The following is a 12,037-nucleotide window of genomic DNA, read 5'->3' as shown; positions in this document are numbered from 1 at the left end:
TCAAGAAAGGGTGTTGGATTTTGTCAAATGCTTTTTCTGCACTGATTGATATGATTATGTTATTTTTGTCTCTCAATTTGTTTATGTGATGTATCACATTTTTTGATTTATGGATATGGTACCATCCTTGCGTCCCCAGAATAAATCGCACTTAGTCATGGTGTATGATCTTTCTAATGTAATGCTGAATCCGATTTGCTAGAATTTTGTTGAGGATTTTAGCATCTATATTCATCAAGATATTGGCCTGTAGTTTGTTCGTTCTCTCTCCCCCACCCCATCCCCGTCTTTATCTGGTTTGGGGATTAGGGTAATGCTGGCTTCATAGAAAGAGCTTGGAAGTGTGCCTTCTTCTTGAATTTTTTGGAATAGTCTGAGGAGGATAGGTTTTAGTTCTTCTTTGAATGCTTGGTAGAACTCCCCTGTAAAGCTGTCTGGACCAGGGTTTTTGTTTGCTGGAAGATTTTTGATCACTGCTTCAATTTCTTTTGTAGTTATTGGCCTACTCAGGCTTTTTTTATTCTTCTTGATTGAGTTTTGGGAGCTTGTATTTTTCTAAGAATATGTCCATTTCATCTAGGTTGTCCATTTTGTTGGAATAGAGTTGTTCATAGTATTTTTTCATAATTGTTTGTATTTCCATGGGATTGGTTGTTACTTCACCTCTTTCATTTCTGATTTTGTTTATTTGGGTCTTCTCTCTTTGCTTCTTGGTGAGCCTGGCTAGAGGTTCATCAATCTTGTTTATCCTTTCAAGGAACCAGCTCTTGATTTTGTTGATCTTTTGTACTTTTTTTTTTATTTCTATGCCATTTATTTCTGCTCTGATCTTTATTATCTCCTTCCTTCTGCTCACTCTGGGCTTTTCTTGTTGTTCTCTTTCTAACTCTTTGAGTTGTAGGGTTAGATAATTTATTACCATTTTTTCTTGTTTTTTGAGGTAGGCCTGTAGAGCTATGAACTTCCCTCTCAAGACTGCTTTCGCTGTGTACCACAGATTTTGGATTGTTATCTTTTTATTGTCATTTGTTGCCATGATGCTTTTTATTCTTCTTTGATCTCTTTGGTAACCCAATCATATGATTTAGCCTCCAGATGTTTGATTTTTTTTTGTTTTTATTATAGTTCATTTCTAATTTTATGCCATTGCGATCTGAGAAAATGCTTGATATGACTTCTATCTTCTTGAATTAAAAAAGTGTTTGCCTGTGTCCCAATATGTGGTCTACCTTTGAAAATGACCCAGGTGCACTTGAGAAGAATGTATATTCTGTGGCTTTGGGGTGAAATGTTCTGAAGATGTCAATGAATTCCATCTGATCTAGTGAGTCATTTAGGATTGATGTTTCTTTGCTGATTTTTTTTTTTACAGGATTTGTCCAGTGGTGTCAGTGAGGTATTAAAGTCCCCTACTATGTGTGTATTGCTGTCAATCTCTCCCTTGATATCCTCCAGAAGGTTGTTTTATGTATTTGGGTGCTCCTGTGTTGGGTGCATATATGTTTACCAGAGTTATATCTTCTTGTTTAATTGCTCCCTTTAGTATTATGAAGTGGCCTTCCTTATCTCTTCTTATGGCCTTCACTTTGAGGTCTAATTTGTCAGATATAAGTATTGCTATCCCAGCTTCTTTTAAATTTCCATTTGCCTGAAAAACCTTTTTCCATCCCTTCACCATCCGTCTGTATGAGTCCTTTGTTCTGAGGTGGGTCTCTTGTAGACAGAAGATATATGGGTCATCTTTTCTTATCCACTCAGTTACCCTATGTCTTTTGATCAGGGCATTTAATCTATTTACATTTAAAATTATTATTGTTAGGTACTTGTTTATTGCCATTTTTATTTTTTATGCCTGTGTTCCTTCTTCCCTTCCTATTTCTACTTTTTACAGCAGACCCTTTAGCATTTCTTGCATTGCTGGTTTGGTGGTAATAAACTCCCTTAGTCCTTTTTTGTCTGTGAAGCTCCTGATTTCACCCTCAACTTTGATTAATAGCCTTGCTGGGTACAGTATTCTTGGATTCAGACCCTTGTTTTGCATGACTTTGTATATTTCATTCCATTTCCTTCTGGCCTGAAGTGTTTCTGTTGAGAAATCAGTCGATAGTCTGATGGGAGACCCCTTGTAGGTAACTTTCTGTCTCTCTCTGGCAGCCTTTAATATTCTAACTTTGTCATTGATATTTGCCAACTTAATTATAATGTGTTGGTGTCAGTCTTTTTGGGTTCATCTTGTTTGGGACTCTGTGAGCTTCTTGGACTTATGTGAATTTTTTTCTTCTTCCCAGTATCAAGGAAGTTTTCTGTCATTATTTCTTCAAACAGGTTTTCTATTTCTTGCTCAGTTTCCTCTCCTTCTGGCATCCCTATTATGTGGATGTTGTTTCGTTTTGTGTTGTCCCAAAGTTCCCTTAGGCTCTCCTCTTGTTTTTTAAGTGTTTTTTCTAGTTGCTGCTCTGCTTGGGTATTTTTTCCTACCTTGTCTTCTAGCTCACTGATGTGATCCTCCACTTCTTCTAGTCTACTGTTTCTATTGTGTTCTGTACTGTAGCAATATAATTTTTCATTTCTTCTTGGTTTTACCCATATTGTTGAATTTGTCTTCCATCCTTTTCAGCATCCTTATGACCATTACTCTAAATTCTTTCTCTGACATACTGCTAGCCTCTATTTAGTTTATTTCCTTTCCCAGTGATTCTTCCTTTTCTTTTCTATGTGGGCTGTTTCTTTATCTCCTGATGATCGCTCTTCTCAGGGTGTCTGGTTATATAGCTCTCTTTCTCCTGCGTTGACTTAAAGGCACAAAATACAACATGACAAGACAAAATGCACAGGGCACCAAACACAAATGTATTTATGATACCAATATCCCCAAATAAAGGTGACCACCAGAGAAAAGAGAATTAGGGGAGAGAAAAGAATGCAAAAATGATATTGAGAAAAGGAAAAAATGTAAGAGAGAAAAGAAAGAGAAGAAAAAAGAAGGGAGAAAAATATATGTATATGGGGAGAAATCTCCAAAAAGCCAACTAATCCAAAAAATGCAAACAACAATCACCCAGAGATAAATGCAAATAAGAAACAACAAACACCCAGATAAATCTGAGAGGCAGAGTTCTTTTTAGGCAATCTCTAAACTTTCTATCCACAGACTGCCTCACTAGCTGTGTTTAATTCACCAATTCCAGGTGGATGTTATTTGATTCAGCTGTTCCTTCTATCTGCTCTGTGAGAAGGCGCAGGACCTGTCCGCATATTCAGCGCTACTTTGTCTACCCTTGGACAAACTTTTTAGGCACCCGCAGCTGGGGAGGCTGGAGTCTCCGTGTCCGTGGGTTAGCAGCTGAGGCAGCTGGTCCCTGGGCATTGTGGTTACAGGGTCCTGAGAGGTATCTGAGGTCTCTCTGTTTGAAGGTAAGGCTGGGCTTCCGATGACAGCCGCTCTCCCCTTCAAGATGGTGTGGTCTCTGCACCAGAGCCAGCTGCTCTGGGAGAGATTTCAGCAGTAGAGGCTGCCTGGCCAGGGGAGCCTGGTCCACCAGTCCCCAACAGTCCTGTGGAATATAGCTATCCCTCACTCACAAATACAGACCCTCCCTGCACATCCACACACTCACCTTTCGCTCTCTCACTCACACACTATCTTGCAGCCTGCCGTCCCATTGGCTACCATCTTGGATCCCTCTCAGCATCCGTATTTCAAGTGTTTTGAATGCTGCATCTGTTAGATTGCTTATTTCCATTTTTTTTATCCCTTTTTCTGGGGTTTTGTCCCATTGTTTAATTTAGGACATTTTTCTTTTTCCTCTGTTTTTGGCTGCTGCCCTGTGTTTGTTTCTATGTATTAGATAGAGCTGCTACATATCCTGATCTTGATAGAGTGGCCTTATGTAGTTGGTGTCCTTTAGGGACCAGTGGCATAGTCTCCCTAGTCACCTGAGCCAGTTTTTACAGTTGTGTCACTTGTTTAGGTTGTATGTGTCCTCCTCTTGTAGTTGAGCCTTTATTGCTGTTGGCAGGTCAATGAGAGGATTGGATTTATCAGGGCTCTAGTGCCTGGTGAGTTGCCCTTTGGGCAGGTACCTGGCAGAGACTAAGGTATGAACTGAGGCTGGCTGGGACTAGTGCCAGGCTTGAAGCCATTTAGCAGGAAGCACAGGACATGCCAGGGCTGCTTGATTGGGGTTTATAAACCTTTGAGATATTTTTTCAAAGTGTAAAACATAAGCAAGACAGGCAGTTTATAAAGAAAGCCACTGGAAATGGCTTGGGAGGTCCTGAAAGTTAGGTAGATTGGAGTCTTGAGGAATCACCAGGGCAGGGTGAACAGTGTTAGTGGCATCTACTAGTACTTCTATTTGGTGGATTGCTGTCCCTCTAACTCTAGCCTTGAAGGTAGATAATTCGGTTCATCCCTGGATATTCCTGGGGTGTTCTGAGTCACTACTCCAGCACTAGGGCTCAGAGAAATTGAGTCCATCAGCAAGTAAGTCCTTGTGCAGGACTTTTAAGAGGAACATGAGGGACTCCAGAAGCCTCCATCTCACTCAGCCACAACCTGGGTTGGTTTTCACAGCCACAAGTTACAGGAACTTCTCTTCCTGGAACTGCAACTCTAGGCTGGAAAACCCAGGATGGGGCTGGGACCCCTCACTCCTCAGAGGATACCTTCTTAGTCAAAATATCCCTCTCAAATTTAAACTTCCACACATGGGTGTGAGACCAGCCTATTTTGTGTCTACAACCCTCCTACCAGTCTCTAGGTGGCTTCTTCTTTATATCTTGCTAGACTTTAGGCCAGTGATGGCGAACCTTTTGAGCTCGACGTGTCAGCATTTTGAAAAACCCTAACTTAACTCTGGTGCCGTGTCACAAATAGAAATTTTTTGATATTTGCAACCATAGTAAAACAAAGACTTATATTTTTGATATTTATTTTATATATTTAAATGCCATTTAACAAAGAAAAATCAACCAAAAAAATGAGTTCGCGTGTCACCTCTGACACGCGTGTCATAGGTTCGCCATCACTGCTTTAGGCAGTTCTCAAAGATGGTTGCTCTGTAGTGTAGTTGTAATTTTGCTGTAGTCATGGGAAAAGAGAAGCACAGCATTTACCAGCTCCATCACCTTGACTGAACGTCAGATATGATATGTTTTTAACCAAGCCCTATTTGACATTTGATTAGAGAAAGGCCATTATATAGCAATTCTATATAATAAAAGCCTAATATGCTAAGTGTCTGGTCATCCGGTCATCTGTTCAACCAATCAAAGTGTAATATGCTAATGATATGCTAAGGCCGCTCAACTCCTCCCTATGACGTGCACTGACCACCAGGGGGCAGACACTGACTGGTAGGTTAGCTTGCTGCTGGGGTCTGGCCAATTGGAAGTGAGCAAGACAGGCTGGACACGCCCTGGAGTCCTCCCACAGTCCCTCCCCAGCTGGCCAACCTCCCACGTCCCTCCCCAGTCCTGATCCTGCACCGGTGGGGTTTCCTCGGCCTGGCCTGCACCCTCTCACAATCCAGGACCCCTCGGGCGATGTCAGAGAGCCGGTTTCGGCCCAATCCTGCAGGCCAGGCCAAGGAACTCCACTGGTGCATGAATTCATGCACAGAGTCTCTAGTTATATATATAATTGCTATAACAATGTTCATCTTTATCTATAGGTATATATATTTATATAATATTATCTTTATATTTTATACCACATTTTGAAATGGTTAAAGTTTATAGAGGGTGTGGTGTCATGTATCATATCTATAAAATAATTATTTACAGCTTTTAGAAATAATAATTCAATAGTAACGCATGCTTATAAAGTGTCCACTATAAATTAGGTCCTTTTCTTATGTTACTGTTAATTGTTATAATGATAACCAAGAATATTACCCCCATTTAATTTTATCAGTATAACACAACTAATAAGTAAATGAATGGAGATTTGAAATAATATGTGTTCTATTCTGAGGTTATTTCTATATCAGGTTTCCTTGAGCAATGCATAATATCACTACAGATAGCATATTTTGTAGCTTCTGTGTAGGGTATAAATATGTAACTTCTCTTCCCAAATAAAATATAATTGCATTGAGAGAAAATCATAAATTACATAGATTTTAATTATAGGTAACTTCTAAACAAGCAAAAATAGGATGGATGATTGATTAGATCATTAACTTTCCTAAAAAAAAAAACATACTATGTAGGTATGCTTCTTTATTATTCAGAGCTTCTTGATTCACAGCCAGGAGAACTGTGAATTATATTTATAAGGAGATAGATGAGAAAAGTTTAATATGTGTTATGTATACTTTTAAAATAATTTTCCACTACTTTGCTTTATCTCCTAAAATATCTTTGATTTACAAAATTTAAATAAAAGTAATCAACATTTATTTGCTGCTATGAAACATAACTAAAAAGATAATATTTTTGACCTTTTAAAATATCAAACCATATCAACGTGTTCTCTTCTAACCTTTTAAAAATCAAATTTGTCATACTACATTCCAGATATAGCCAACTATAATTTCAATTTCATTTATTGTACAGTCTGCATTTCATTTCAAGAGAAAGTTCACTAAGGTGGAAGTAAAACCTGGCTACCACTACCACCCTAACTATAACCTCTTTTAATATATTCATCAATCTGTTATTATTCATCAAAAGTTCTGCATCATTAGAGAGGGCAAGAGGATCCACTTAGTAACAAAAGAGACAATAGCAATAAGATCACCAGCGTTGCTACCCCTGGTATAATTAATTAATATTTATGATTCTGAAAACAACAGAGCAGCTTATTTAAAAAGCACAAATTTATTATTGTGGTAAATTATTTAAAGAAAAGAATTGTTCTTGGTATTAAACAATTTTAGCTTCACTTGGATTGAAAGGAGAAAAACAGAAGTGAAAGATGGGCAAAATATGGGTGCAGTAGAGAAAAAGTTCTCTAGATTGAACCACCTTAATATTAGAAATCTTTATTAGGTTTGTTTACTCTATTACTACAAAACCACGTCTTAATACCATCAGCCAACAAATGTTAATATAATTTAATGATTATAACTTAAAGCTCTTATTTTATCTATATAGCATACATTATTTGATGTGTTATTTGTAGATCAGCTTGATCTTTTTTAGGTTCGTTTTTAAGCTCTTCTTTTACACTGAATCTAGAGTGGTCTTTACTCGAGGGCTAGTTTTACCACTCTATCATAATGTGAACTTTTGAGAGTATTCCTAAATGCCCCATACATGCAACAATAATTCCACTCTGAGTAGTAAATCTGAATGATTCACAGCCCTGGGGGAGCTCAGGGAATTTTCCAGCTTACAGCTTCCCACTGATTGTTCTTCATATGGTAGTTGCTCTTTGCCTGGTCTCCTTGAGTTCTACTTAGTGCAATTCCAGTTTGATATTCAGCCAAATGTATAACAAACTTTTAAGCAGATTTATGAAGCTTTCTCCCCACATAGATCCCTCTTTATTCAGAAAATTCTAGATGCCAAATTCTTCTTTAAATCTCTTCACCTCACGAAAATTATTGGACTCTGCTTGGGCTGCCCTCTCTTTGCCATGGCCAGCCAATCATCTCTAACCAGAAAGACTGGGTAATGGTAGGGCTCATCTCATTGATTTCCTTCCTCTCAAAGATCAGAGTCTTTCACTCTCTGTTGCCAAATATCCAAAAGTAATAGTTGTAGCCCAGCCATTGTGGCACAGTGGTTGAGCATAGACCTATGAATCAGGAGGTCACGGTTTAATTCCCAGTCAGGGCATATCTTTAATATGTTGAAGCAAATTATGTGTTCAAAAGTTTTAATGAAAGATTACATTGAAGTGTAACACCACACCAAGACACACACTATGTTTTTATTTAAACCTATGGAAAACATCATGTATATATTTAAATGGACTATTAAAAAGGTATGAACAATAATCTATATTATTATAATTGTAAAGTTTTGGAAGATGAAAGGAATTACTTAATATTGCATATATGTGGCTAAATTTATTTTTATTATTTACTTTTTACAAGAACCACATAATTTTATTAAACATGTGCTTTCAAAATCCAAAAAAAATAAATTGCAAATAATAAATGACACTTTATTACTTATAAGTGGATTTTAAGCTTCACGAAGTGCCAGCAAATGATGACCATGTGCTTGAATAGTTCTTCAGTTTCACCTCTGACTTCTCTCTGCTCCCACTTTGCACTCTGGCAACATGGAAATGACTATAAAGTTTTGCACAGAGCATACAAATTACCTGACATTAATTGTACACTCCCCTAAGCCTTTGTGTATGTTCAAGCCTTTAAGTAATCCCTTCTTAAAATTTCTCTCCCACTGCACTATGTCTAGGCCATTTTTAAAACTTATACCTGTCAAAATGATCAGATTAATTTCCCCCAATGTGAGACTTTTTCCTTTTCATAGTTGGAAATCACTGTTCCTACTCTCGAATCCCTTGTACATATTAGGGGGTATTGGTATGACATTTGTTTCACCTACGACACTCAAAATCAATGCAATTCCCATGCAAATAATATCCTACTCTGATGATAAAAAAAATAGTTAATTATACAAAAAATTAAGAAGCATTGAAATGAAGGTTGAGTCCTGAATCCACTCTGAGTAGTAAATTTGAATGATTCACCACCCATTTTCCAGAAGAACAACTTATGATATATAATATTTTATTGATATGTTGTAATTTATTTTTTCTAAATTCTTAATTTCCTCCCCAGATATTATTTATTTATTTATTTATTCCTCACCCGAGGATATTTCACCACTGATTTTTAGAGTGGAAGAGGGAGGGAAAGACAAAAAATATCGATGTGAGGGAAACATATCGATTGGTTGCTTCCTCTACACACCCTGAAGAGGGCCCTGGAGGGGGAGAAGCCTGCAACAGAGGTACATGCCCTTGACCTGAATCAAACCTGGGATCCTTTGGTCTGCAGGCCAATGCTCTATCCACTGAACCAAAGCAGCTAGGGCCCCAGATATAATTTAGATACTGTGAAGAATATAGTCTCAAGAGACTATTAAGAGTACATAATAATGGAATCATGCATTTCTTAAAAATAGCACTCAAATATAATTATGGTGAAAAATGGAAAACTGGAAAAGTAATTATAGTAACATAATTACTTTGAACATAATCAGATTACATTTAAGGAAATACAGATTATTTATGAAAAAATAATTTGTATTTTGTGTTTATTTTCTGAATAGATTATCAGTTTGCACAGAACAGGCATTATTTACATATTTTAAAGGCAGTGCTTACTATTTTAAATAAATTATGCTTTAATTAACTTTTTGCCAAGCTAAGAATTTAGTTTAGAAAACACCTTGGTCTAGTCTTGGTCAAGATCCTTGATCATATCAATTGCCTGTTATTCCAGAACATTGGAAATTTTTAGGATCTATGGCTTATGTTCATAAATTCCACAATTTATTGCAATAATAAACACTTTAAAAATTATTTTATCATATGCACCCTAGTTAACCAGCAGGATCAGGAAGAAATGTGGTGTTATTACTTTTTCAAACATATTTAAGTAGTCTAGACATACTTAATTTGAGAAAACAATTTAATTTCTTCATTTCATTTAGCAAAATAAATACAAGGCAATTTAATAAAAACAAACACTTTATTATAACTGAAGGAAGATATAACCTATTACATGATAAAATTATAGTAAAATTAGAAATATAAAAAAATTAGATTATACCTTCCTAACATACATTCCCATTTTTGCATGATATATTTGTATGTGTATCTATTTTATATATACATAGTATACATGATATATAATGTAAATTATATTTAAATATTACTTGTATGTATTTATATGTATGTTATATATGAATATGTATATATATGTGTGTGTGTGTGTGTGTGTGTGTAAAATGCTTGATATTAGGAAAATTTTTAAATAGAGTATGGAGTATAGAGTGACTGGATTTAGGTGAGGGGCAGAGAATTTTCAGTTTTGAAGATAGGCTGGTCAGAAGAGCTAATTTCTGTGCAGAGACTTGAGTGATGTGAAGAAATGATATGCTAAGGGATTTGTAGAAGCGTGCTATAGGGAAAAGAAATCTTTGTTAGAAGAGTATTGTAGAAAAAAAGTCACTGAAGCAAGAATTTGCTTTGCAAATTCCATAAATATATACTTAGTATAAAAATAATTGTTTTTAACTGAAAAAATTTATTCTCCCTCTAAGTAGCCAAGTATTTTCTTTTTATTTGCACTTTGTGTATATATTTGACCAAAATTTAACTTCTTTTAGTCTCTTACCTTAAAAACAAACAAACAAAAAGAATACCGCCTTCATTGATCATCCTATCAGCCCATTTAAACTACCATCTCCTAATGGCTGCAATCTACTTTAGCTTCACTCTAACATTCGAGTGTCTCAGAACTCAGTACTTGGACTTCTATTTTTATTCTTCATTTAATCCCGAGGTGATTTCATTAAAATTACATCCATAGCTTTAAATATCATCTATATTAATTAATCAGGTATATGAAGCCCCAATTCAATTGCCCTAATACAACAAACTCGTTTTTCTTTCTCATCTAATTACATGCAGTGTAGGTTGATAGATCAAGTCTGCTTATAGTAGACTAGAGGCCCAGTGCATGGATTTGTGCACCAGTGGGGTCCCTCCACCTGGCCTGTGGGGATCAGGCCAAAACCGGCTCTTCAATATCCCCCAAGGGGTCCCAGATTGCGAGAGGGTGCAGGCCAGGCCGAGTGACCCCACCCGTGCACGATTGGGGCGGGAGGAGGGACTGCGGGAAGACTCTAGGGCATGTTCAGCCCATCTCGCCCAGTCCCAATCTGCTGGACTCCAGCAGCAAGATAACCTACGGGTTGGAGTGTCTGCTCCCTGGTGGTCAGTGCACATCATAGTGACTGGTTGAATGGTCGGAGGGACACTTAGCATATCAGGCTTTTATATATATAGATACTCAGAGACAGGCTGGGAGAGGCTCACAATCAGGAGGTACCACCCTCTTAGAATGAGATAAGAAGATAACTGGAGAATCATTTCATGACCCGTGAATGCTTCTAACCAAACGTGACATGCATCTTTTCTATTTACATTTTGTTGATTAATGGAAGTCATGTGGGCATACCTAACTTGAAGTCAGCAGGGGTGTTTTTATCCCAAATGTTTTGGGGGAAGAGAAGAATTGGAAATATGGTCAATATTAGTACTGCTTATCAGACCCAGCTGAATAGTAATAATTTTTAGTTTATATCTGAAGCCTTGACTTCTGTAAATCTTATATATAACTACCTCCACTATATTTCCACTTGTGTGTCTAATTGGCAGTTGAGCCTTCATATACACCAAACTAAATGTCCGAACTATTATACCTGCTCAGCCCACACTCTTCTAAGTCTTCATTTTTCCTATTGCTGAGACAAAAAAAATTTGACATCCTCTCTGTCTTTCATTTTTTTCTTACATTCCATGTCCAATCCATCATAAAATACTGTTGAATCTATCTTTAACATCTATCAAAAATTTAATTAGTTATCAGCACCACCAATACTAGTCACCTTAGTCCAAACTACCTTTATCTCATTTGTAGTCAAAATAAACTTTGGAAAACATGTACTGTTTCAGCATTATGCATAAAGTAAAAGCTAAAGACTTTATTTTTATTTTTATTTTTTAATATATTTTATTGATTTTTTACAGAGAGGAAGGGAGAGGGATAGAGAGTTAGAAACATCGATGAGAGAGAAACATCGATCAGCTGCCTCCTGCACACTCCCCACTGGGGATGTGCCGGCAACCAAGGTACATGCCCTTGACCGGAATTGAACCCGGGACCCTTCAGTCCGCAGGCCGACGCTCTATCCAGTGAGCCAAACCGGTCAGGCTAAAGACTTTAAATTTTATCATAAGACCTCTACCAGAGTTATTCATCCCATGCCCTTTAAAAATTATCTCTGTATTTTTTTCTCTCACTCCTTTTCCCCCACACTGGTC

This window comes from Myotis brandtii, unplaced genomic scaffold, assembly GCF_000412655.1.
Source record: "Myotis brandtii unplaced genomic scaffold, ASM41265v1 scaffold794, whole genome shotgun sequence".
NCBI lineage: Eukaryota > Metazoa > Chordata > Mammalia > Chiroptera > Vespertilionidae > Myotis > Myotis brandtii.
This window is presented reverse-complemented; position numbering follows the sequence as displayed.